The sequence below is a fragment of the Protopterus annectens genome, chromosome 9.part0 (genome assembly GCF_019279795.1).
Source record: "Protopterus annectens isolate FY-2018-M chromosome 9.part0, PAN1.0, whole genome shotgun sequence".
NCBI lineage: Eukaryota > Metazoa > Chordata > Ceratodontiformes > Protopteridae > Protopterus > Protopterus annectens.
Window position 1 is genome coordinate 104274807 of NC_056743.1, and position 26055 is coordinate 104300861.

Sequence of the window (26055 nt, forward strand, 5' to 3'; positions counted from 1 at the left end):
TGATTATTTATTAATATTTGTATTTGGGCAACTAGGATGTTATAGTGTTTCCTCTCCTTTAGCTTTTGTTGTTTGTGGTTCAATATGCTTGGATCTGACTTTACATATATACTATCTTAAGACTTTTGGGTTGGCCTTATTGGTGCATAGCTGTTTTGTGGGATGTTTCAACACCATTTGGTTTGTGTGACTAAGGCGACTCATCTAATATAGATAGGGATCATATTTTGAACCACTTTTATAAAAGCCAGTGTGCCTTTTGTTATTGGACCTCTTGTTTATGGTTTGGTGACACACATTGGGTTGCTCTGATTATTAAGTGGTTATGGATTTGGCTTCTATTATTAGGGGTTTGTCTTCTGACATCAATGACTTTAGGGATATTTGGTTTGGCTTTGCAGCAGGTATCTGGTGGCCCGTCGAATCCTAGTACTGATGATCTGGCATATGAATGTCAAATGGCCTTTACCAATTTAATGAAAGGCTTTAAGCATCTTAGAAGTAATGTATGGCATCTTTGTCTTTTTAAGGCATATCAATATAAACAAATTTCCCCCAGAGGGCTCCGTGTGAAGCTTCAACCCCTAGTACCACAAGCTGATCAGACTTTGCTTGATGATTGGCTGAAAGTTCAAAAACAGGCCTCTATGGGTTTTGTCAATGCTCTTGTGGCATATTATGAAAGGATTATACAACAACAAAACTGTGAAGTGGAAATTCTTGGTCAGGGGCTAGTGAAATTTCAAGATTTGCCATGTTATGTGTCTGGGGTGAGTCAGTTAGGTAAGGACCATTTGGAATTAGAAAACACTTTGAAGGAGAGGAAAATTAGAAAGTTTAATAAGGACCTTGATGACTTTGATAGAGGGAGACCATTTGAGATACATAAGAATGGCAGGTTTTTGATGCCAAATTCCAAATCAGTCAAAAACAAAAAGAATGAAACCATTCTTAAGAAAAGTAGGGATGTACTTACATCTGGTGAGGACACTTCATCCAACACTGAAGGGGAAGACAACCAAACAGATAGGTCGGCAATTTCCAAGAGGAACAATACAGCTAATAACTTGCGTCACCTTTTAGAGTTGTCAAGAAGAGGGGGAGGAAACATAAGGGTCCCTCCAGATTTGGAGTGTATTCTGAAGAGGATAATTCGGAGTCAAATGGTTCTACTAATGTACACAATATTTCGTCCTATGCCTTATCTGACTTACAAATAAAAATCTTGAACAAAGGTTTAAAGTTTTGTGCCTAGTTTTAATGTATCCGAACAAGTGTTTGCACAGGATGTTGTTAATTTTGCCGCCTGCTCAATTTACTATGGTTTTTCAAGGGCCAGGATGCCTCATGATGTTGTTGATACTTTCCGTTTTCGTAAGTCCACATTCAAACCCCCCCCCCCAATGTCACCAGTTGTTTTGATTTTTCAGAACAGGGTTCTTAGGGATTTGCATTTGCAGCTTGGCAAAGATGGTGTGATGCATGATAATATTATGAGGGCAGAACGCCTCTGTATAGTAGAACATAAGTCTAATAATGACATCGTTGTCTTACCAGCTGACAAGGGAGGAATGGTGGTGGTCCTAGATTGGATAGATTATTATCAGGAAGGTCTTAAACAGATAATGGATCGTAAATATTATACGATCATGCCTTTTGATCCCACCATGAAATTCAAGTCTGAGATTGACAGTTTTTTAGATAAAGCAGTTGAAGAGGGTATTATCCCTTAAGAGACTTTTTCATTTGAAGGTGAACCACCCCAAACAATATCTCTACTTATTGCCCAAAATCCATAAGGACCCTGCTCATCCCCCTGGGCAACCCATTGTTTCTAGGAGGGGCTCATTAACAAAACCCCTTCTATGAGTTCCTCACTGAACATCTGAAACCCTTGTTGTCCCATATACGGTCACAGATTCAAGACAACACAGTTTTTGGGAATTTTTTTGGATCTCCAATTGGAATCCAAATGGTTGTGTATTTTGGATTTCACCTCCCTGTATACTAACATTCCTCATTGGGCGGGCCTGACTGCATCAGTATTGGCTAGACAGGGCCGATTTATATAGACCAGGATTCAACACCATTCTAGTATGTCTAGCTGAATACATTCTTGATAAGAATGTCCATTTCCAGCAGCAATGTGTTTGGCAAGTCCATGGCATGGCAATGGGGGGCATCTTTTGCCCCAATATATGCCGATTTATTTATGGCCTATATAGAAGAGGAACTTATTTATGATAGAAGTCATAACATTTACCTTGATGAAATGGATATTTGGAGGCGATATCTTGGTGACTGTTGGCTTGTGTGGAGGGCTGACGCTGAGTATCTTGAGGAATTTGTGGAATATCTGAATGAAAATATTTGGGGTATTGAGTTTAAATCAACTTGGCATCAACAAGAGATCACATTCTTGGATGTATTGGTTACATGCACTCCTCCTAATAATTTTGCAACACAGATGTTCCGCAAATTTACTCAATATAACACACTACTTCAGGCGTCTAGCTTCCACCCCCAAAATGTCATCAGGAATATCCTGAAGTCCCAATTTCTCAGGGTTAAAAGAATATGTTCTAGTACTGCCACTCACGAGTTTTTCAAATTGGATTTATGTGCCAGATTTAGAACCCGAGGATACAGGGTTGGTGACAACCATGTGGCCAATCAGTATGCGGAATCACAGGATAGATCTGAATTATTAAGATATAAGGAATGGATTTCTGCTCAGGGGTCATAGATTAGGCTAGTTACCACTTATGGAAAAAATACCCAATCCTTCATGGATGTAATCTCTAGACCCTAGAACATTTTGAGGGGGGGGGGTCATTTTATGGATATCTTGGACGATAAATGTGCTTTTTTTCATAGGGGCAGATCCTTGGGGTCTTTGTTTAGTCATTATAAAAGGGCCCGGCAAGAAAAAATATTGACACAAAGGACCATCACTGGTCATAAGTTGGTAGTCATCCCTGTGGTCATTGCTCAAGTTGTTCACATATATATTAAACCACTTGTTTCTCTAGCAAAAACACTTCAAATGTTTATGACAGATTTCTTCGAAAATTGCAGCTCACCTTGGATAATTTACTTGGCCAGCTTCTCTTGTCAAGCTTTTTATGTGGGACAAACTTCTAGGCCTTTCAGGCTTAGAATCAGTGAACACGAGTGATATCAGGATACATAAGCAAACTAGTGCATTATATAAACATATTTGTAACCATCAGACTGGTTCATTCAGATTTACTATTATTGATTGTATTGTGCATAAAAATAATGCTTTAGCTGGTTTACATCAAGTTTTGGACAAAGAAAAAAAGTGGATTGTCAAACTGGGTGTGCTTTTTCCTTCCAGTTTAAATGAACAATTTTGATTACTTTATTCGTGTACTATTTTCATTGGTCTGTCCTCATTGTACGCCTATATATTTATAGGCTGCTTTTGAATGCAATGGTCTTTACTATTTTTGTCACACTGAGGAAGGCTGTCTAGCTGAAACCGGTTTGTGCAATTTGTTTTTATTGCATATGTATAGGCACTCTGTCATTATGGTGTTTATTATGTGTATTTTTAATACACTTATTTTCAAACAGGATTTGTGCTGGCTCCTTTTTTTGGCTTGGTTCTATTGGTTTGAGCCGCGCACTTGCTGTACGTGCGGATGCTTTACTGTCTTTGGGAGATTTATATACAATAACAAAAAACAGACAAGAAGCATTGCATACCCATTACTTTGTGCACAACCGCAACAATGTCCAAAAATCTGAGGAAAAGTGGATAATTGACAGTAAACAGATTAGCAAAATATTGGAACCAAGGCTTAAGTTCATTTTTATTAGCAAGAGGTTTGATTTGGGTGAGTCTGGGGAAGTCTCATTCTATCTAAGTTTTGATAATCAGGATCACAAAAATCCATATTTGGCAGGATAACCAGTAATTATGGGGCAGCTATAAATCTGCACAAACTAGCATGTTACTAGTACTTTTTAAAAATGGTGGTTTAAATACATAAGAATTCTCTCAATTAACTACAATTTGAAAAAAAAAAAAAAAAGTGTTTTTTTTTTTTTTTTTTAAGGAATGGACCTAAATGAAGAAAACCCTTATTTGTGAAGGAAGGGAGCAAGGACTTGAGCCAAAGACCTAATAACTTTAAGCCCACATAAAATGAAGATGTTGAATTGTCCAGCAATGGTATAATTCCTAAGGGGGGCAACAGCACACAATGAAAATTCTTCTATACTTCAGAGGAGTGAAACCAGCTACACTTCTCATGCCCTATTGTTAAATCAGCATTTAAAACCTCTGGCTATTTTTTCATTGAGTATGTATTTACTCCAAATAATTCAATTAGATGAAAGTGTTAATTGTCCCAGTAAACTTAAGCTGTCACATGGCTGACCTTCCAAAGTATACAAAAAAAAATCCTTTTCGCAGTATACTAATTGACAAGAACCTGTTTTTCTTAATTTTTCGTCAATTTGCTTCATACTTTTCAGAAACTTTCTGTTGTGCTACCCCAAGTAGATTTTGTTAGTTTATTCTGGATGGTGCTTAGAATAGAGTGTACTCCTTAACAAGGAACTTAGGTCCCCAAAAAACCCTCTTTTTCTCACCATTCCTAAGAAAATCTAAAGAGTTGACAGATTTCAAAAACTGCCTGCAGGATACTGTGCCAAGATACGGTGGGAGGAAATTATTGAAATAAGCAAATAATTCTTTTTGAGCTGGGATAAAGATACTTCTACATACCAAAACTCAGAGATCTGCTTCTCTTTCAAAGGTCAATCATTAGTTCTGGAGTTATTTCACAACACTCATTCAGGTACCAGTACTGCAGGAGGGCCACAAGACTCTGGGTGCTCTTGGCTCCACTTCACTTTTTCCTATACATGAATGTCCTGTCTTGGGGTTTTTCCTATACATGAATGACCTGTCTTGGGGTCCTACTACTCAACTACATTTTATATGATGATAGTGTTATTAAATTCAGCTAACTATAACCTACACTTTCCACTGAGCTACAAAATGATTTTGCTAGTATTTGGAACTGGTCTCATCTCAGTAAATTGTCAATATAGTAAAACCCATGGAATGCCTACACAAAGCCTGACGCAGATCCCAAGCATCAGTATTACTGACCTAAATTACACTCTCCAACCCTTTTGTCTCAGCATAAATAGCAAGAACTCATTTCTGACCTACAGCTAAACTTCCAAATTCAGATTCAAGACACCATGATTTGTTTTGTAAAGGATTTACTTTTGTACCCAAAGTCAGAACTGACCTATGTGATGCCTTGATAGATTTAAAATTACATACTTAAAAACTTAATTTTAAGCTATTTCAATAATCTTCTAGCACAACTAATAATTCTAAAAAGTTTATTAGAAAAAGTATTTAAAACCCTCCTTTACACCCTATCCTACAGTTATTTGAGAAATTCTGTGAAAAGGATATTAGGAATTTATGTAAATATTTTGGAATGAGTTATAATTTAAAGAAAGATGAATTTGATATCTTGAAACAATTAACTTGTAATAAGGAAATTAGGATAATGAAGCCTGATAAGGGTGGGGGGATTGCCCCGATAAATGCTATTGACTAATATATCATACATCCTAGCTGCATAAATAATGAATCAATATGCGAGGGTTTCTAAAAGAGAATTATAGGGCATACTATAAAACTGACCTGTTACAGGACTTGATAGACAAAGGTGTAATAGACAAACAGTTTAGTGTTTTTAAAGGTCGATCACCCTCTAATTCCTTCTATTTTTGGAATGCCCAAAATACACAAACATATACAAAACTTCCCTATGCATCTAATTATGACAGAGTCTGGCTCAAACGCACACCGTATGGATGGATTTGTGGATGGAAAAATAAGAATTTTTAAATAAATATCCCTACATTCTAAAGGATTCCTGACCAGCATCAATCATGTGTTTTTTGGTGGTAACATTATAATTGCAGCAGTAGATATGGTAGATTTATTCTTATGTATTCCACATGATACAGGTCTATAACAGTTTAAGGATACTTTTCATAAATATAGTTGATTGAATAATGGAGACTATTATGGGTGACTTCATGGAAGTCATTTTACATAACTATTTTTTTTTTTTTTGAAGGAGAGTGCTTTAGACAAAGGGTGTAGCCATGGGAGGTGCTTGTGCTTCATTATATGCAAACATTGTATTGTGGCATTGGGAGCAAAGATTTTCAGGCTAACAACATGAAACATAATTGTATACCTGAGATATTCCTTATGTGGATGGGTAGTATACTTGAATTTTATGTATTTGTGAGTTCTTAACTCTACAACTGATTTAAGATTTATACCATCTGATGATATATCTAATGTTTTAACACATGGTGCAGTGTTTGCTGATAATGTTTTTAATATTGCTACAAGTTCAACAGAAGCAACAAATGTTAAGGGGCAAACTAGAACACATGAAATCGTTCAAGTAGAATCAAGTGAGTTTAATGTCCAACATGTTTATGATGAGTACAACAAATTTCAATATAATATTAATATATGTTTGGTGCAACACTTGTGGGATAATACGGAAGATACAAATTTGATAAATTTGATGAATATGTAAGTAATGAAATCATGTTGGATACTGTTAAGTACGGGAAACAAGAAACATCACACATTATAGATAACCACAATGCATGTGAGAATCATGGTATAGAACAAAATGTACTACCTATACAAGAAAATTACAATTCTTTACATGTGAATTTTTTTTATTAATCTTGACCCAGAAACATACTATGATCAAGGGCAAATAGGTAGTATGCTTGAACAAAATATGGCTAAAAGTGATGTCCATGTTTTAGAAAATTCGGAATACGCAGTTTTAAGTTATCCTACAATTACAACAAATAATGAAGGTGATTTCAAGCTATTCAACTATTCCAAGGTATCCATGGATGAACAAGTTAATTTGTTTGCCAAAGGATTCAATTTTGTTCCATGTAACAAAGGGAACTTGGTAGATTCTATCTTGGATTTAAAACTATTCACTCAAGTTAGTATTAATGAAATAAATATTGCACACCAAAAGATAGATCTATCACTCAGTGATATGTTATATCAAGGGGAAATTTCTGAGGAGGAGTATAATTATTTGGTTAATGAAAATCCGGTCAGAAGTGAAATATTTGGTATACCCAAAATACATAAGGGGTTGAATGATTTGCAATTTCGACCCATTGTTGATGGGAAAAGGAGCAAGACTTGTTTCATCAGCCAGTTTTTGGATTATCACTTTAAGAGATGTATGTCCAAGTTCCCGTATATTATTAAAGATTCGTGGGACTTCTTGGGGAAAGTAAGAGAGTTTGATATGAAAGAAGGATATTCATTTGTTACGGTGGACGTATGTAATTTGTTCACTACTATACCTCACGACATAGGTCTGATATGGTTGGAAGAACAATTATATGAGACTAGTGTTTATGATCAAGACAGGATCAATACACTAGTCAATTTAATGGATATTGTGTTGCAAAATAATTTTCTATTTTATGAAGGTAACTATTACCAACAAGTCAATAGCGTTGCAATGGGGGCAGCTTGTGCCCCCATGTATGCCAATGTGATTATGAGCTATTGGGAATACAATTATATCTTTAAAATGGAATATTACAAGCACATCAAAATATACACAAGATATCTTGATGATATATTTGTTGTTTGGGATGAAGATCAAAATGCATTGGATTCATTCTTGTTGTATATTAACAATACTGTAAGATTTTTAAAATTTACTTATGAAATAAATCAGGAAGAAATCACTTAATTGGACATCAGGTTATCCTATGATAAACAACAGGGTCGGTTAAAATCAAATATACATAGGAAACCCACGTTCTCTAATTCCTACTTGCACTACAACAGCTGGCACCCTGACCACCAGAAAAAAGCAATTGTCAAAGGACAAATGGTCAGGGCAGCCAGAATGGTGAGTGATGAAGGGGAATTTGTTAAGGAATTGGTTTACATGTCAAATTTATTTTAAAATAGATGTTATCCCCAGCAATTATGTACAAAAATATACGAGATTGTACATAAAAGACAAGTAGGGATATACCAAGCCATATTGAGTTCAGGTATTCCGATTCAAGGAAATAATAATAGTAAGATCATGGCCAAACCTATATGTTAGATGACATCCCTCTATATATATATATATCTGTATTTAATGACTGTTTTGAAGTCATTAAACATATTATTGAGAGGAATTGGGAAATCTTGTGTAGGGACAAGAATTGGGGGCATCTTTTTCAGGATAACGTTAAATTTGTGTACAAAAAGGATTTGTCATTTAAAAACATTTTTGAAAAGGATATTATGTACAACATAGGAACTTCGCACAGACCAGATGGTAATTTTAAATGTGGACGATGTTCTGTGTGTCCTTATATTCATTGTACAAATAGCAATTTAGTTGTGAATTCTTGTAATATAAAGATCAGAGGCCATTTTAATTGTTACACATCGAATGTAGTATACCTTGCATTATGTCAAGACTGCAACGCATTTTATGTTGGAAAAACTGATCGACACTTTAGAGATAGAGTGAAGGAACATCTTTTAGACATCCAACATTTAAAAACAACCAATGCCCTTGCTAGACATATACAAGGTAATGATAAACATAAATTTAAATTCTGTGTCATCCAACATTTAGTATATGATTTACAAGGTAGAACTACTCAATATGATTTGGACATCAAAGAGTTGAAATGGCAGATATTTTTAGATGCATCTAATAGACCGGGTTTGAATGAATGTTGTACTATAAAGCTGATATTACAGAATAATAGGATAAAAGGGAAATAAGTTCATTTTTGAGCCAGGGGTTTTCATCTCCTATATATACATATGTTAAGTGATTTTTATATTTATTTATTTTATCAATAGTGCATTCGTGCATTTGGGTTTTATATCTTAGTATTAAAGTTCAATTTATGTATTATTGATTAAAGTGTATAGAATGTGGAAGAATTCATGTTTCACTATGCATAGGGTTTGGAATCACAATTAATGGAATTTAATAAATTTAAATAATATTATTACGAATATATACATTAAATTACATAGATAACACAATACACACACACACACACACACATATCACATTATATTTGCACATATTTAATTTTAAATTTTACATCATGTATTTTAGTATTTATATATATACATAATTATATTTACATATATTTTTATATGTCATACAATAGGATTTAGTGATATTATATTGATTATTACTTATATCAGGTGTCTTACAATGTTATACTGCGTATGCAACAAGATGAGAACAGCCATTCTAGAATTTAAAATTATGAGTCAATTCATCAATTAGTTGTTGGTAATTGATGTAATTGAGCGTAAGCTATTGTATTTAAGGAACGTCCTTCATTCAGGGTAGTTATCTGAAGAAGTTCGTTTATGAACGAAACCTAGGTAATAACATTCGTCAGTTCTACAATAAATGGAATTGTTTTTGGTTTTACTATTGGAGTCGATATTTCTTCATTGTACTCTTTTGGGTTGAATTTCTGTTTTTGTCTGCTGGTGGTCACCTCCCTGGTTGACTGTGTGTCCTCGTCATTCATACAGTTGAGTGATTTAAGATTTACTTATGCTTACTCATATAAATCAATTATCTAGATGTTACCATTTTGAAAAATAAAGAGGTACAATAATTTTACTCTTAACTATACCAGAAGCCCACGTATTCTAATAGTTTGCTACATTTTACCAGTAATCATCCAATCTGCCAAAAGAGAGGTTTAGTTAAAGGTCAGATGGTACCGCATTTAAACTAATATGTAGCAATGACCAGTTTTTCATTGGAAAATCAATAACCAAGTCATAATGTCCCTTGAAAGAGGTTACCCCCTGGGAATGTTAAAAAGGCTATGGCGATTAAATATGCGATTGGTAGTAATCAAGTGAAACATTTTGAAAAATAATTGTAAATGTATTGAGTCAAGTAGAAATGTACTAGGAGGTTACACACATGTATAACACACACTTGAATATTAAAGAAAAATTGGAGAAATGTAATAACGATGTGTAACAGACCAAACAGTGGGATGAGAAAGTGTGTTTTTTGCTCAGTGTAAATTTATATTTGAGTGGCATACCATTAAACAATTTATGAACATAACTATGATATTAACTCTAACAACTGGCTATACTAACAAATTGATACGTAACAAAAGATTTTTTTTGTACTTGAAAAGGCTACTGTAAATCCCAGAGGTGGTTTCTGGGAACACAAACCTGAATACAGAGAACTCTTGACAAATAAGATTGAATGCTAATACAACACCAGGTTTAAATGATGCTGTCTCTAAGTAGTGCACTAAAGTTGCCTGCAGCTAAGCTGTAATATAAAAATATACATTCATTATTTTCAGAATTTTTTATGTGGCATTTTAAGGACGTTAGACATTTATCACATTTTTTGTCAAGGCTTTGTCAGATACCTTTTAGTACTATTTAAATGCATTTACTTTGTATCTTTAAAAAGCTTTTACCCATTCATATTGCAACAACTAATTACTATACCAATTAAAAGTCAGTTTGAGTTGCATTTAAGCATATTATTTTTACCATTCTGTTTTCAAAGTCTATGTGGATGAAAGTGCTTAAACTCAATAAATGATTGCAAGTTTATTTTATGAAAACAGAATTTCTGGCCTTTTGATTTACTGTGTGTACTAGTGACAACCATGCTTTGCTTGGGTTACTGTTTTTTTTTTTTTTTCTTGCATGGTATTCCTCTTTTTTGTGGTTCTGATTTCATTTAAACGAGTTAGTTTGCAAGTTTTCATTTCAGTTCTGATGACATCCTGTTTTTTAGGGACAAAAACATTTACGTATAGTAGAACTGAAGTTAAAAACTCTAACATGCCTCTTTTTTAGGCTGGCCATATGTTTTGAAACCTAGGATTTGTTTCTTTATAATTAATTCACAAGCAAAACATGTGGCTTTTACAGCATAACAATATTACAGTTGTCCTTGGATGGACTAGAACATGATAATTTTAGTTGCATGCTCGGTACTAAACTCTCTCACTTTTACAGACACATTCATAGGTTCATAGGTTCGTAATAGGCTATCTGCCCTAGGGCATTTATAAGCCTAGCCAGAGTGTGTGTGGCTTTCACCACCCCTTAGGATGAGAATACTATGCCCTTTTAGGGTTTAGTTTACTATGCCTCTGTCTAGTAGTGACACAGAGATGACCCCTGGGGTAAACCTACGATCTCCCATCCACTCGTCAAGATTTCTCTTGAATAGAGTCAGTGAGGGGCTCTGCCTAACATGGACTGGGATTCTGTTCCAGAGTGTAGGGAACCTCTGGGTTATGAATCTGTCCCTCCAGCACATCCTATTTATTTCTGTGTTGAGGTTTAAGTCTCTTGCTCTCGTGGCTCTGATGGATTTGGATTTTCTGAGGTGGAGCATGTCCATTAATTCCGGATTGGACATGGCCTTGTACGTCAGGCACAGATCACCTCTGAGTATGCGGTATGCGACTGAATAGAGCTGGAGTTTTTTCAGTCGGGCAGCATATGACATATGTTTAAGACCCTTTATCCTCTTAGTGAGGACCTTTTGGGGTCTTTCCAACTGCTGCAGGTGTCTGGTAAGATGCATCCCAAATGGGGCATTGTACTCAATCATTGGCCTGATAAGAGAAGAGTACAGGGGCACAATGACCTCTCTATCTAGGTGTGAAACCCTTCATGATAAGGTGGGAAATATAGAAGGTCTTCCTAACCACTTTGGCAATGTGAGTGTCAAATGAGAGGTTACTGTCAACCTGGGTCCCTAGGTCCCTGATTACCTCTTCCATACTTAATGGATTACCACCTGTGTGGTAATTTGTGGGTACCTTGTTTTTCCCAAAGGGTATGACTATACATTTTTTGGCGTTCAGCTTAAGGCCATGACTCTGGCACCAATTATCCATTTCTATGAGGCCTCTCTGAAGGATGTTTGTGTCCACTGGAGTATCAATTATGGCACCCAGTTTGCAGTCATCTGCAAACTTTGTCAGCCACAATCCTCCTATGTTTGCCTGTACCTCGGAAAAATAAATGCCGAACAAGAGGGGTCCCAGGACTGAGCCCTGTGGGGCACCGCTTGTGACTGGCTTAGAGTCTGACATAGCTCCAGCAACTCTGACCCTGGGGGTTCTGTCCTTGAGCCACTTTGCAACCCATCTTGTGACATATGGGTTTACATTTAAGCTGGTGAGTTTGTCTATGATGCCCGAGTGGGGTATTGTGTCAAAGGCTTTTGCAAGGTCAAGGTAGGCTGTGTGAACTGCCTTACTGTCATCAATGGCCTTAGTGACTGTTTCAAAAAAGTCGACCAAGTTCAAAAGGCAGGATATGCCCTTGACAAAGCCACATTGGGTAGGATCCAATGTCTGTAGGTCCCCAATGTTTTTGTTTATGAGTTCCATAATGATCCTCTCCATAGCTTTGCAGACCAGGCTCATCAAGCTTATGGGGCGGTAATTTCCAGGGTCTGTAGAAGCACCGCCTTTGTGAAGTGGGACCACTGTTGCCGTACACCACTCTTTGGGTACGTATCCTGTAGTAAGGCTAAGATTAAACAGCAGCCTTATGTGTGGGTTTAGTTCCTCTTGGAGTTCATGTAGCACACAGCCCGGGACACCATCCGGTCCCATTGATGCTGTGTTTTTAGCTTTAGAGAGGGCAGCTCTCACCTGGGCATCTGAGATGTTAGGGATGCTACACTGCTGGGATAGCTATTTCTCCTTTTGGGGGGGGGGGGATTTGCACTGAACCTGTCTGCCAGAATGTTGGCAATGTCAGTGGGTTCAGTGTATTTTGTGTCATTTTGGACTAACTCTGATCATATCTGGGAGTTTCCACCCAGGTTTCTAACATAGCTAAAGAAGGCCTTGTGATTGTCTTTTGTGTCTTTTGCGATTTTTCTCTCAAAGTTGGCCTTGGCTGATTTTATGAGTGATCGTAGTTTTTTGCTAGTACTGATCAGAGATGCCTTCCCTTTTAGGGATTTTGCTCTGTCATGTAGTAGCTTCCTCCTCCTGTTGTAAAGTTTGTTTATGGCTGGGGTCCACCAGACCAGGTGCCTGCCTTTGGGGGAATGGGTCTTGGTTTTATTTGGGATTGCATGATCCATGCATTCTTGAAGGTGCCCGTAGAAGGCATTTGCAAAGGATTCAGCAGTGTGGGTTGTGGTTTCCACTGGCCCAGTGGCCTTGAAGGATACCACTTCAGTCTTAAGAAGTGTGAAGTTGGCTTTTGAGAAGTTCTTCACTGTGGTCTTTTGTGCATTTAGCCCAATACCATACCACTGGGTGATTTTAACTACTTCTCCCATTAACTGCGAAGCATACATGACCACTAAACACACATTCCCAAAGATTTCTGGACTTTGTAAATACCATTGCCTGAAGCAGCTAGTCTGCACTACCACAAAGGATAGAAATATCCCAGACCTGATGCTCAAATATGGGAGAGCACTGCACTCCACACCCCCACCCCAAAGTGTGATATCCTCACTGGTTATATTAGGTTTCAAAGTGGTCTCCCTTGAAATAAAGATCCCTTACATAACTCCAAACACTAAGAACTTTTCTGATGCAAACTACGTCATATTAAGTGATGACATAGCTTAATTCCAAGCTCCCCCAAACCCAGGAAACACTTAAGCCTGTGCAGAGGCGTACACAAAAGCCATGTATGACCATAGAAACAACTGCTTAGAAATAGCAGTACTACTTGACCAAGATTAACCTAGGTCAAACCGCAAAAACAAGTCAACCTGGTGGACCCATAGTATTAATAGATTGTGCAACAAAAGAAAGAAAATCTTGTCTAGAAGTTCAAGAGAATGTGTGCAACAGCACAAAGACTCCATCATTATTCTAAACAAGCAAAACAGGGAACTAGTAAAGTCTTCGAAAGCAAATTTTGAGCCAAAAATAGCCAAACTAAGGAGTGTCTATATTACACTGAAGCTTTAGTTAATCAAATAACTAAAGCTCGATCCTGTAATATCGAAACCAGAAAATGTTGAACGGCCGATTCAACCCAGGGAAACACTTCCCTTGGCAGCCTCAAAAAAAAAAAACTTTAGACCCACAATCAAGTGGGGGCTGTGCCCCCGCCAACTAAATATACTAACTCCAAGATCGCTCCAAATTGGAGAAAAGGGCATAATCCACATAACTGCCAAGGGAAGTGCTTCCCTGGGTTGAATCGGCCATTTGGCATTTTACAGTTTCGATATTACAAGATCAAGCTTTAGTTATTCTATTAACTAAATCTTTGATCTTGTAATACAGACCCCCTAAGAATAACTATAAGGCATTTTTTTGTTATGCTTGCAATCTTAAGGGCAACACCCAACAATGTATAGAATTAGTTGTAGATGGCATCACCTATACACAGCCAGAAGATATTGTATATCTGCTGAATTCAGCTCAAATTTCACCTCCCTGTTACCTCGAGTTACCCCCAAGAAATACCTTCCACCATTCCTCTACTAGTTATCACAAAAGAACAGGTCACCAATGTGCTCAGTAAAGTTAAAAACATGGTTTTCATAGGTCCCAATGATATACCGAGATACCTTTTAGTTTGAAACAGGACCTATCAGGCCCACTAGGATCTCTATTTAACCACAACCTCTGGACTAGCTTTATCCGAGTTGAGTGAAAGACTGCAACAGTCATACCTCTGCATAAAGGGGAACCATCAACTGACCAGGGAAAATTGCAGACCCTTTAGGCTTGGCTTTTCTTGTATGCAAGGTCATGGAAAGAATACTCATGGAACTGATAAATGACATATGAAACCTCCAAACAATACACCCAGCCCAACCCAATTCAGCTTTATCAAGGACAGGTCATGTTTACTAAATCTGGTGGATTTTTTTTGAGAAAGTCATTAGAGCATTGCATGAGAGCAAAATAGTGCATACTACCTACCTGGACAAGACATACGACAATTCCCTACACAAGTATCATAAATAAACCTCAAACAATTGAGCATAAATCCCTACATCACCAGATGGATAGCCAAATGGCTCATGGACAGGACACATGTTAACGTGGGTCAAGGCTAATGTGGAAATTCTATCTCCCAATGATATCCTTCAGGAGGATCTAGACCAGAAATGATCGGTGCCAAAGCCATGGCCTAAAAATAAATGCAAAAAAAAAAATGCATAATCATACCCTTTGGAAAGCCAAATACTCTGCAAATGAAAACATTAATAGCACACCCTTAAGAGTAGACACAGAGGTGAGAGATGTACACAGATAGATAGTACCATTAACTTTGACTACCACATATCCACAGTAGTAAGGAAGTCCTTCCATGTGGCACACCTAATAAGTAAAGGTATGGCATCCAAATCCAAGCAAATTGTAGTCCACAGTGAGCTCAGCCCTCATCAGACCAATGAGAGAGTAAAACACAACTTTTGGCTTGTACTTAACTAGGCACTTACAACAGATGAAACAACCTCAGAGGTTCCTCAAAAAGAAAATACAGGATGAGGATGTTAACATGTCTTATCCAGATAAGGTGAAAGCCCACTCCCTTAACTCGGTCTCCTACCGACTATTAAAGGATGACTTATGCCTGACCTACAAGGCACTCGCAAAATCCATCCCTGATGGAGCTGTTATACATTCACAACACAAAAGGCACAAGGGTCACCCCCTGTTCATACAAGCCCCACTCAAGTTTCTAACCCATCTCCATCTTGGAAAGTAGGTTGTGTATGCTGTTGTCATTACAGGTCCTTTGAGCTCTGTTATACATAATGACTATGACTCCTATTTATGTGCAGGATATAGGCACACTGACCCATCTCTAAAGACCATCAATGCCCCTCTTGGGGTCAGAAATGCAGCAGGCTATACTTCTTCCCTCCCGCCATCCAGGATTGATGAGCTAGCAATGTCTACTCATTCACTGCCTTGGTCTCTCTAGCATTGGAGCTATTAATTTAACTCAGCTAGACTGAGTTGTTGCCAGCTTTTACTTATTTAAAAGAAAAGCTAGGTGAAATAAAGATTTTTCAAATACAAACTGATAATGCCATGAACATCCTGCTCTTAGCTGCATTATGGGCAGCAGATTTGGGAGTACAGCTTTAATACAAGGGCAGTCAGAAAAGAATGCTGCAAACAGACAAGGGAAAATAAAAAAAAAAAAAAAAGATTTTGTAACTAGTCTGTAAAGCAAAGAATAATTTCACTTTCACAGCATAACTTAATTATAATTTCCTTTATCTGGACTGGAACCCCCCCCCCCCAAAAAAAAAAAAAGCTAATTTGTTATTCAAATTCTTGAAAACTAGAGAATCTTAGGAACACTGAACAAAATGTATATGCTCATAATCATCACAATTACAGACCCCAACACAACTTACATGAAAGCACAAACTATCTTTCGGTAAGAGAAAAAAAAAAACACTTTCCTCTTTGGAATACTAACATGACTATGTCATAAACTTGTTTTACTCAACTTCCTGTTCACTTAGACCTCAGCTAACTTAGACCTCAGCTAGAAGCATACTCCTGTATTGAAAGAGTATTTACTTTTTCTCTCACTCACTAATGAGTCTGAAGAATTTGTAGTTGAGGAGTTGTCAGTCAACAGAAAAAAGTTCAAAGTCAACTCATCAACAAGATGAAGTTGTTAAAAACAACTAGACCACCATCGCTAATTGTGACTAAATAATCACCACACTCCATGGTGGTGGAGCAGACAGCATTGTTGCCTCACAGCAAGAGGTTCCCCAATTTGAATCTCAGCTGGGGTGCCTTCTGTGCAGCATCTGCATGTCCTCCCTGTGTTCGCATGGGTTTTCTCTGGGTGCTCTGGTTTCCTCCCACATTCCAAAGACATGTAGTACATGGATTGGACACACTAAATTGTCCATAGGTGTGTGTGTATGTGAGCGTGGGTATGGATTAATAGCTGTGGCAGGGCTAGCCACTTGGTAGCATAAACTTTGGATCTAGACTGTCACTGTTGAGGTGACACCCCAATCCCATGCACAAAACTGGAAAAAGGGGTTGTGGATAGATGAAGAAATTTCCATACTCCATAAATGATTCAAAGCAAGCATTTCTGCAGAGGGAAATGCCCTTGCATTCAAGTAGTTCAATAAATATCTTCTCACACTCTGCACCCCATGTTTAGTGACTGCATACCCCAACCCAATTACTTAAATTGGATATCATTATGGATAAAGGGAACAATCCAAACTGTTCCCTGAATCTGTGATGGCACTCAACTAAGCTGCACACAATGGATTCAAATATTTCCCATGTAAGACATTCAACAGAATTACTAATATGCTTATAAATGGGGAAAAAACATTTTAAAGGCCCACAACCTTTTTATTCTAATGCTTTTTAGCACCTCTGCTAGCAGAGTCTTCAAAAGAATGCATTTTTCCTACTCAAGAGAACATTGACAATAGAGCTGTTGAGCTGTCCCTTGGGAGGGGGGGGGGTGTACATCCTTTCACTTTCATGTAGACCTTATGACATTTATTTGAGATTAGGTTTGCTTCTCAGAGGTCTAACCTCTCATCTGATCATTTTGCATAATGCATGATTCAGCAGTGTAAGATAGAATCATGTCCTCATGTCACTCTCAAACATTCTGTCACCATTATTTTTTCAGTAGTGCATACAGTTAATTTCCATGGTTCCTTGAGTTCTTGTGAAGAAAACATGGTGAATGCGTGGCAATTTTTTCTTGACTTTCAGTATTTATTTATTGACATTCGATTATTTACTCATTTGGCAGCTCAGAAATTTCCTGCTCTGAGGTATCATAAGCTTTCAAAGCTTCTTTCTCATGAAACATTGCACACTGCACATTTTTCAGACTTTCCAGCTATGTGGCATGCAATAAAGAATAAATCAAAATTCTGGAGCCAAACAGATTACCTACTGCAGTGTCATCAGATTTGCATTCCAACTGCACAAAACACCCATGAGACCAAAGCATGCAATTCACGTACTGGCACTCCTTGAAAGAGAGTGCACTGATTATCTGAAGACCACACCAATATGTTTAGGAGCAAGAGTCCCATAACAAGAAATTAAAAGTATATACGTTCATTGCTTGCATTATTTATGTATGCATCCAGAAAAAAGGCTAACGTGAGCAAGAAGGAAATGTAGCATAGAAAACTAGGAGGCTGACAGCAGTAGTAACACGGGAATTACAGGAAGCAAGTAAATACAGTACAGGGAAACCAAGCGGAATGCAATAGCAGCATACAAGGGGAAAAGGGAGTGCTCTGTTGGAGGATACAGTCAGTACCAGAATCAGGCCCAAGACAGTTTCTGCCATCATGAGAGCTGAAGCCTGTGGTGCAGTCGCACGGCCCAAGGCCTGTGGGGCAGTCGCATGGCCCAAGGCCTGTGGGGCAGTCGCATGGCACGGCCTGTGAGCTGGGGGGCCTATGGGGCAGTCACATGGCACGGCCTGTGAGCTGGGGGGCCTATGGGACAGTCACACGGCATGGCCTGTGAGCTGGGGGGCGTGTGGGGCAGTCACACGGCACGGCCTGTGAGCTGGGGGGGCGTGTGGGGCAGTCACACGGCACGGCCTGTGAGCTGGGGGGGGCGTGTGGGGCAGTCACACGGCATGGCCTGTGAGCTGGGGGGGGTGTGTGGGGCAGTCACACGGCATGGCCTGTGAGCTGGGGGGGGGGCGTGTGGTGCAGTCACACGGCACGGCCTGTGAGCTGAGGCCTGTGGGGCAGTCACATGGCATGGCCTGTGAGCTGAGGCCTGTGGGGCAGTCACATGGCATGGCCTGTGAGCTGAGGCCTGTGGGGCAGTCACATGGCATGGCCTGTGAGCTGAGGCCTGTGGGGCAGTCACATGGCATGGCCTGTGAGCTGAGGCCTGTGGGGCAGTCACATGGCACGGCCTGTGAGCTGAGGCCTGTGGGGCAGTCACATGGCACGGCCTGTGAGGAGAAGGAGAGAGCAAAACAAAACCAAACCCAAAAAAAAAAATAAAACACGCTGCAACAGGGGAGAGGAGTAGATACAGGATTACAAATTAGCAAGCTAACTGTGAATTTTTTTGTTTTTACCGATTAGCTGGACCAGCATATGCAAACACAAGTGCAAGCTATCGTGAACTGAAGAACACATGCATGTAAAAGGCACACAAAAATGAGATCATTTTAGTGCTTTCATTCCTTTATCATAACTTCTTTAGAATTAACTTTCTATACTTCTTATTTAAATAAAAAAGTATCTATGAAGTCAATTACCCCTACCTTTCAAAAAAGACAAACCATAATACAAATTATCTTCATGAAAGCACAGTATTTTCCTCTCTTAATACTTAAATTATCAAACATATATTCATTAAATACAATTGTACTAAACAAAGATTTACAAATTAAAAAAACATATGTGATGCACTTAATACCTCACTTATACCAAATTAAACATACTTATACTTTAAAAAACTGTTTATTGATTCATTTATTCCTGAAGTACAATCTGCTCTCAGGAACACTTGCCAGTTTAACTCTAAAAACTCTAAACATGAGTTAAGACACTACAAATCTCTTTTTATCCACATTTTATATTACTAAATACTGAAACTTTCTAAAATGTATACATGAAGGTGTGTGCCTAGCTAATGCATTTGTGCTATCCTTTTTCTTTATAGCCAAAATGTGCTCCCTAATTTTATCTGCTAATTTACGTATATAGTTTTGCCTATATAAAAATGATCACAGTTCGAACACACTGCAAGATAAACTAAGCCTTCACTTTTACATGTAAAAGCATCTTTGGCAATAAACATATAATTAATATGTTTGAAGCGAAAGCTACCCACGGTCATAATAAATCTACAAGAGCACTGTTGACAGGGAAATGCACCAAATTTTGAAATCTTATATTTATTTTTTATAATCCAACAAATGTGCCCCATCTACACTTTTATAGTATGGGAAAAAATTCTTGATCTTTTTCTTCTTTTTGAAGAGTTTTTTGGACTAAACCCTTCTTTCAGAATAGGTGGAAACGATGTCTCTCTGTTTAACAACTTTGTTAGAAATGGTAATGAGTTTCTGTAAAGGATAACCACACTGCTGAAAAAAGGTTAAGAAAATCAACTTCTCTTAAGTTTTTTTCATCACTTATAAGCCTGCTAATTCTTATAATCTGTCCTCTAAATATGTTGAGTTTCATAAATTGTGGATGAAAACTATCAAAATGGAAGTAATTAAAAGTTTTTCTATAGATATTACTGGAAAAAGTTATTGAAGAAACTTCAATTGAAACCTCCACATCTAAAAAAAAAGTACTGCAACTCCCTTATTGCTCTATAAATTGTAACCATGAAAGACTATTTCTTGGATAAAATTCTACCAATGATAAATTATCTCCTGTCCAAATAAAAAACAAATCAATGTATCTTCTATAAAACTTGACATATTTATAACTGGACGTTTAACAGGTATTTTTTCCCACGCCAGCATAAAATTAAATTGGCAAGTATTGGGGCTACTTGAGCCCCTATTGCTATTCCACTAATCTATTGGAAAATACTGTTGTCTAACATAAAAAAATACTCAATACCAGTTCTAAGAATTGACAAATAATGGTGACATCAAGTTCTAATTATACGCCATATTTACTAATGTAAAGCCTAACAAATTCTAGGCCCCCTTCTTGCTCAAGAGAGGTATAAAGAGAAACTACATCAATAGTACATAAAAAATGTTTCTTTACCTGTAAATTATAGTTCTCAAGTTTCAAGACCTGTGGAGGTTACTATACAGGGAAAACAGAAAATAAATTCAAAACTAGGATTTATGAACATCTTTATGCAATTTTAAAGGAGAACATCAATTATTCCCTATATAAACATTCAATTCAGTGGCATGGATTTACATGTTTTAAGTTTGGCATTTTGGAACAAGTACCAACACATCCTAGGGGTGGTTGGTGGGAATTGTCCCTTGAGCTGAGGGAACTGTATTGGATTATAAAACTGCAGTCCAACATAACACCAGGTATAAAATCAGTATCTCTCCCTGGTCCCAGTTCTTAAAAGGAAAGCTCTTGAACTAGAACATTTCACATATTTTAACATTACATATATTATACTTTATTTTGTAACATCTTACATATTTTTACATATTTTCACATATTTTATATGATTTAGGGCTGCTGATTAAAGTACTATTTAAAAGTTGTATGGTAGGTTTTATGTAGTCATACTGTTAGATGTTTTTGTATGTTAATAGGTCTTTAAAAGAGAAAAATGTTGGTTAATTAAAGTTTCTCACACTATAAATTGCTTGATCAGTGAATGCTTTTTAGTTGTAAAGAAGTTTATTGTATAACTGAGACAGAAGAGCTTAACTTTGTTTTTTTTTTGGAAATAAAACTACTCTTGTTTCTATAATTCACTGGTACAGTTTTTGGTGAAGTGTGGAGCTTATGGTTTGGATCCACTCAGGGGCCTCTGTTTTTTCAAGTTACCCATTTATTGCCTTTTTTTCCATGTTTGCTTTATTCTTTGTGACTTCATTACATGGATTGTGGAACACACAGTTGATGCCAGAACTGTTAGAATTATTTGTGGAAGTGGACAAAATTAGTTCCATTTATATAGAGCATTTTTCCTATTGGAAATTCTTTCTTAGTGGAAATTCATTTTTCTTATGATTACAGCTTAATTTTAAAGGCATGAACAAAAGTCAAACTGTGGTGCCCTCTTCACCCATCTTGGGCATTCTTCAAACAGTAATGGTAATTCTACAGAATTCTCAGTTAACTCAAATTGTAGCCCTGCTTTCACAACAGGTTAATGCCCTGGAGAAGAAAATTGATTGACTACGAATCTCAGAATGCACCGAGACTGTAAAAAGGAAGGCAATACATCCAATTTAAATGAGTTTGTTGAACCAGAGAGAATTTACTAATGGCAGTGTAAAAAGAGCTTCCAACAGCTCAGTAACAATAAACACCAGGCAGATGAATGAGTCAGACATTTCCACTGTTAACAACCCTAATTTCAACTTTAGAAACTGGATTTACAGGGACACTGTTTTCCAAGGTCAGACTTCAAAATTTTATGACCACAAGCACCCTAAAACATTGGAGAGGAAAATGAAGGTCATTGAGCAAATACTCAAATGTATGGCATCTCCAGTGTGATAACTTTTATTTAAATGAAAGCCTAAAAAACAAGCATGTACCTAAGGGACTAAGAATATACAAATTTCCAAATGGGCTTTCAATGGGTGACTCTCAAACAAAAGAACCATTGTCACTTTTTGCTGGTTTTGGTTTTAAGTTAATGCAGTTTATTGTTAAATGTAATGACAAATGAATTAGTGAATTATTTTGTGAACTAGAAAAGTTTAACGAGAAAATTATTAGTGACTTTTTTTTAACATAATGCTGCTAAATATGATAGCATTTTTATAAGAGTAGAAAACAATGTTTCGGTTAACTTAAGAAACACAAACTGATAAGAGATGCTCAAGGCTATTCAAATAAAGCGTATCCTTTTCCCGAAATCCTATGTTAAGACTAATTATGATGAAGCACAAGCACATGGGTTGGATAATGCACAAGAGGGGAGGCTTAAGTATACTATGATTTGATTAATACTTTTCAGCATGAACACTACTCAGACAGAAATGTTAATGGTAACTATGACAATGAATATCCACCACTTAGGTCAGAACATTTATATAATAATAACAGACAAGTTTTTTTACACAGCAATCCACAACAGAGCTCCATAAGTGGCAGGGAGAAAACATGGAAATAAAAAATTTAAAGGGTATTTAAAATGCTATTGCAGTCTGCAACTATATTAGTGGATGTGGTACTAATAGTTAACTATACATCCTTAGAATTAGGTGAAAGATTTTTTTTACACTTTTTACCAAAGGTTTCAGATTTATACCTACTTTCAAAATTTGTATGGTTGACATGGTCACCGAACTCAAGTTATTTACTAGAAAGTTAAACTTCAGGTTAATGTTCCTGAACCAGAGTAACAAGGTAAGTCCTGAAGCAAACATGTTAAAAAGAGTGAGCTGTTTTAACCCACCCTTACACCCCCTGATTCAAGCATTTGGGAATGTCTGCATAACAGAGGTGTGCACAGACCTCTCGGATAGTAAAGGTTACCAAAGTGCAAAGAAATTTAATTTAACCAGAGCTGAACATAACAATGCAAGAACTTAGAGCCAATGACTCTAAATTATGAAGCCAGATAAGTGTGTGTGTGTGGGGGGGGGGGTCATTTTCAACAAGACTGACTATGTAAATTCCCTTTCCTGTATTTTGTCGGATGATACGAAATATCAAGTCTCCTCAAAAAATGAAGTGCTTATAGCACAGAAAAAAAATTAGTTTATTAATAGAGGACACACTCTTACAGGGTGCTATTTCTGGAGAATGGTTTAATTTTCTACAAGTAGATCATGCCTATATACCTGTAGCATTTGGCATACCTAAAATTCATAAGGAGATTGAACATCCACCTTTTAGGACAATTGTATCGGCCAAAGGTGGGGTAACACACCCACTGGGGACAGACTTTACAAAGGAGCACTTGGGTCAGTGGACTACATTTTAAAAGACTCATGTGATTTTGACAAAAATCAATTGTTAATGGTTTTTGATAGCTGTTTTTCCACAATAGATATCCTAGATTTGTTTACATCTATTTCTCATGATGAAGGGCTTGAGTTATTTTATTAAGCAACTAGGGCCTTAACCAATTTTAATGATACACTTACTAATTTCATTACGATTGGCATGGAGTTCATTCTCAAGAAAAAATGTTTTCTATCTGAAGGGGAATACTACGAACAGCTTAAAGGAGTGGCATTGGGGGGCAAGTTGTGCCCCCTATCCCCGACTATGGTGCTATATGCTTGGGATGCTAAATTTGTTTTTAATACACATTTCCTCTTGAAATGGCACGTACTTGCGATATTTGGATGACATTTTTATTCTTTGGAAAGAGACCGAATCAACTGGTCCTATTTTTGGAATATCTAAATGGGGTGTGTGAATATTTTAAATTCAAATCTACAAACTCAGACAGTACAATTGACTATTTGGACATGACACTTTTCAAAAATAACATACAAGGGCCATTTAGTTCCAGAATTTTTAGGAAACATACTTTTTCTAACAATTATTTGGACTACAAGAGCTGTCATCCCGATTTTATGAAAAGAAATATATGTAAGGGACAATTGGTGAGAGCAGCACGTATGTGTTCAGATATAGTAAGTTTTAAATCAGAAATAGATATTCTGAAGATGTATGTTAATAGAGGTTACCTTATTAATCTTTTGGGATCTATCAAATTTAAGTAATGACAAGTTGGGGCACCAAATTTAAGCCATTACTAGGTGAAAGCAACTTAACAGACACTATTATAAATGACAAATCCTATAGGCAACATAGTGCTAATTTGGTTATTCCATATGGTGAAGGTGCAGCAGAGGTTAGGAAAATTATTTCCAGAAATTGGACGATATTTAAAGGTAAGTCCAGTATACTGAATATTTTGGGGTATGAACCAAAGTTTGTTTATAAAACTGGGAGTAATTTGAAGCTACTTTTTGAACAACCTATTTAATATCCCTTCCTCACAAAGGTACCATAAAAATGTGGTGACTATAGGCAACGTTATTATATTCTGGAACTTAACATTGTTTTAAGGGAAGTTGGTTACAAAGTAAATTTAGCCAAGGGTAATTCTAACACCAAAGGTGTAGTATGTATTTCGATTTGCCAGACCTGTGGAGGTTACTATATTACTATATAGGGAAAACAAAGGAAATTCAAAACTAGGATTTATGAATATCTTTATGCAATTTTTAAAGGAGAACATCAATAATCCCCTATATAAACATTCACTTCAGTGTCATGAATTTACATGTTTTAAGTCTGGTATTTTGGAACAAGTACCAACACATGTTAGGGGTGGGTTGGCGGGAATTGTCTCGAGCTGAGAGAACTGCATTGGATTATAAAACTGCAGTCCAACATACCATCAGGTATAACTGAGTAGCCCTCCCTGACCCCAGTTCTTAAAAGGAGAGCTCTTGAACTAAAACATGTTTAACATATTTTAACATTACATATGTAATACTTTATTTTGTAACATTTTATATATTTTTACATATTTTTATATGATTTAGGGCTACTGATTTAAGTTGTATGGTATTGTTTGATGTAGTTATACTGTTAGATGTTTTGTATCTTACTATGTCTTTAAAAGAGAAAAATGTTGGTGGTTAATTAATGTTTGTCATGCTATAAATTGCTTGATTATACTGCTTTTTAGTTCTGAAGATGTCTATTGTAGAAATGAAACAAACGTGCTTAACTTTTTTTTTTGGAAATAAAACTACTCTTGGTTCTACAATTAACTAGTACAGTTCTTGGAGAGGTATGGAGCTTATGGTGTGATCTACTCAGGGGCACCTCTTTTTCCAAGGACCTAGCACAGGGTTTAAAATTTTAGAAGGAAATGGCAAAAAGTAGATGAAAGTGACAGGAAGGTTGAGAAAGCTTGCAAACATAAGGATAAGAAACATTACAAGAAACTCAAGAGGGCTAACAAAGAGGAAGGTAAGCATGAGTTGAATAGTGATCAAATGTTTTTGCAGTTGTTACAAAGCCAAGGAGTTTTTCATGCTGAGGTAACTGAATATGGATCTCAGTCCAGTGACTGTGGTTATGCAAGTCAAGATTCATCAGGAGATGGTTGCAGGCCTAAAGATAAGCAGGCAAAGGACTTAAGGCTAGACAGAGCGGCAGTATCCACAACAGTAAGTAAAAGATTGCCACAGCCCAAGCGTGAAATTTTAGACCAGATTGGGGCTTTAATTGCACAGCTCAAGGGAACAATGGCTGGCAAGCCAATCACAGCAAGCAGTCATTTGTCTGAGGC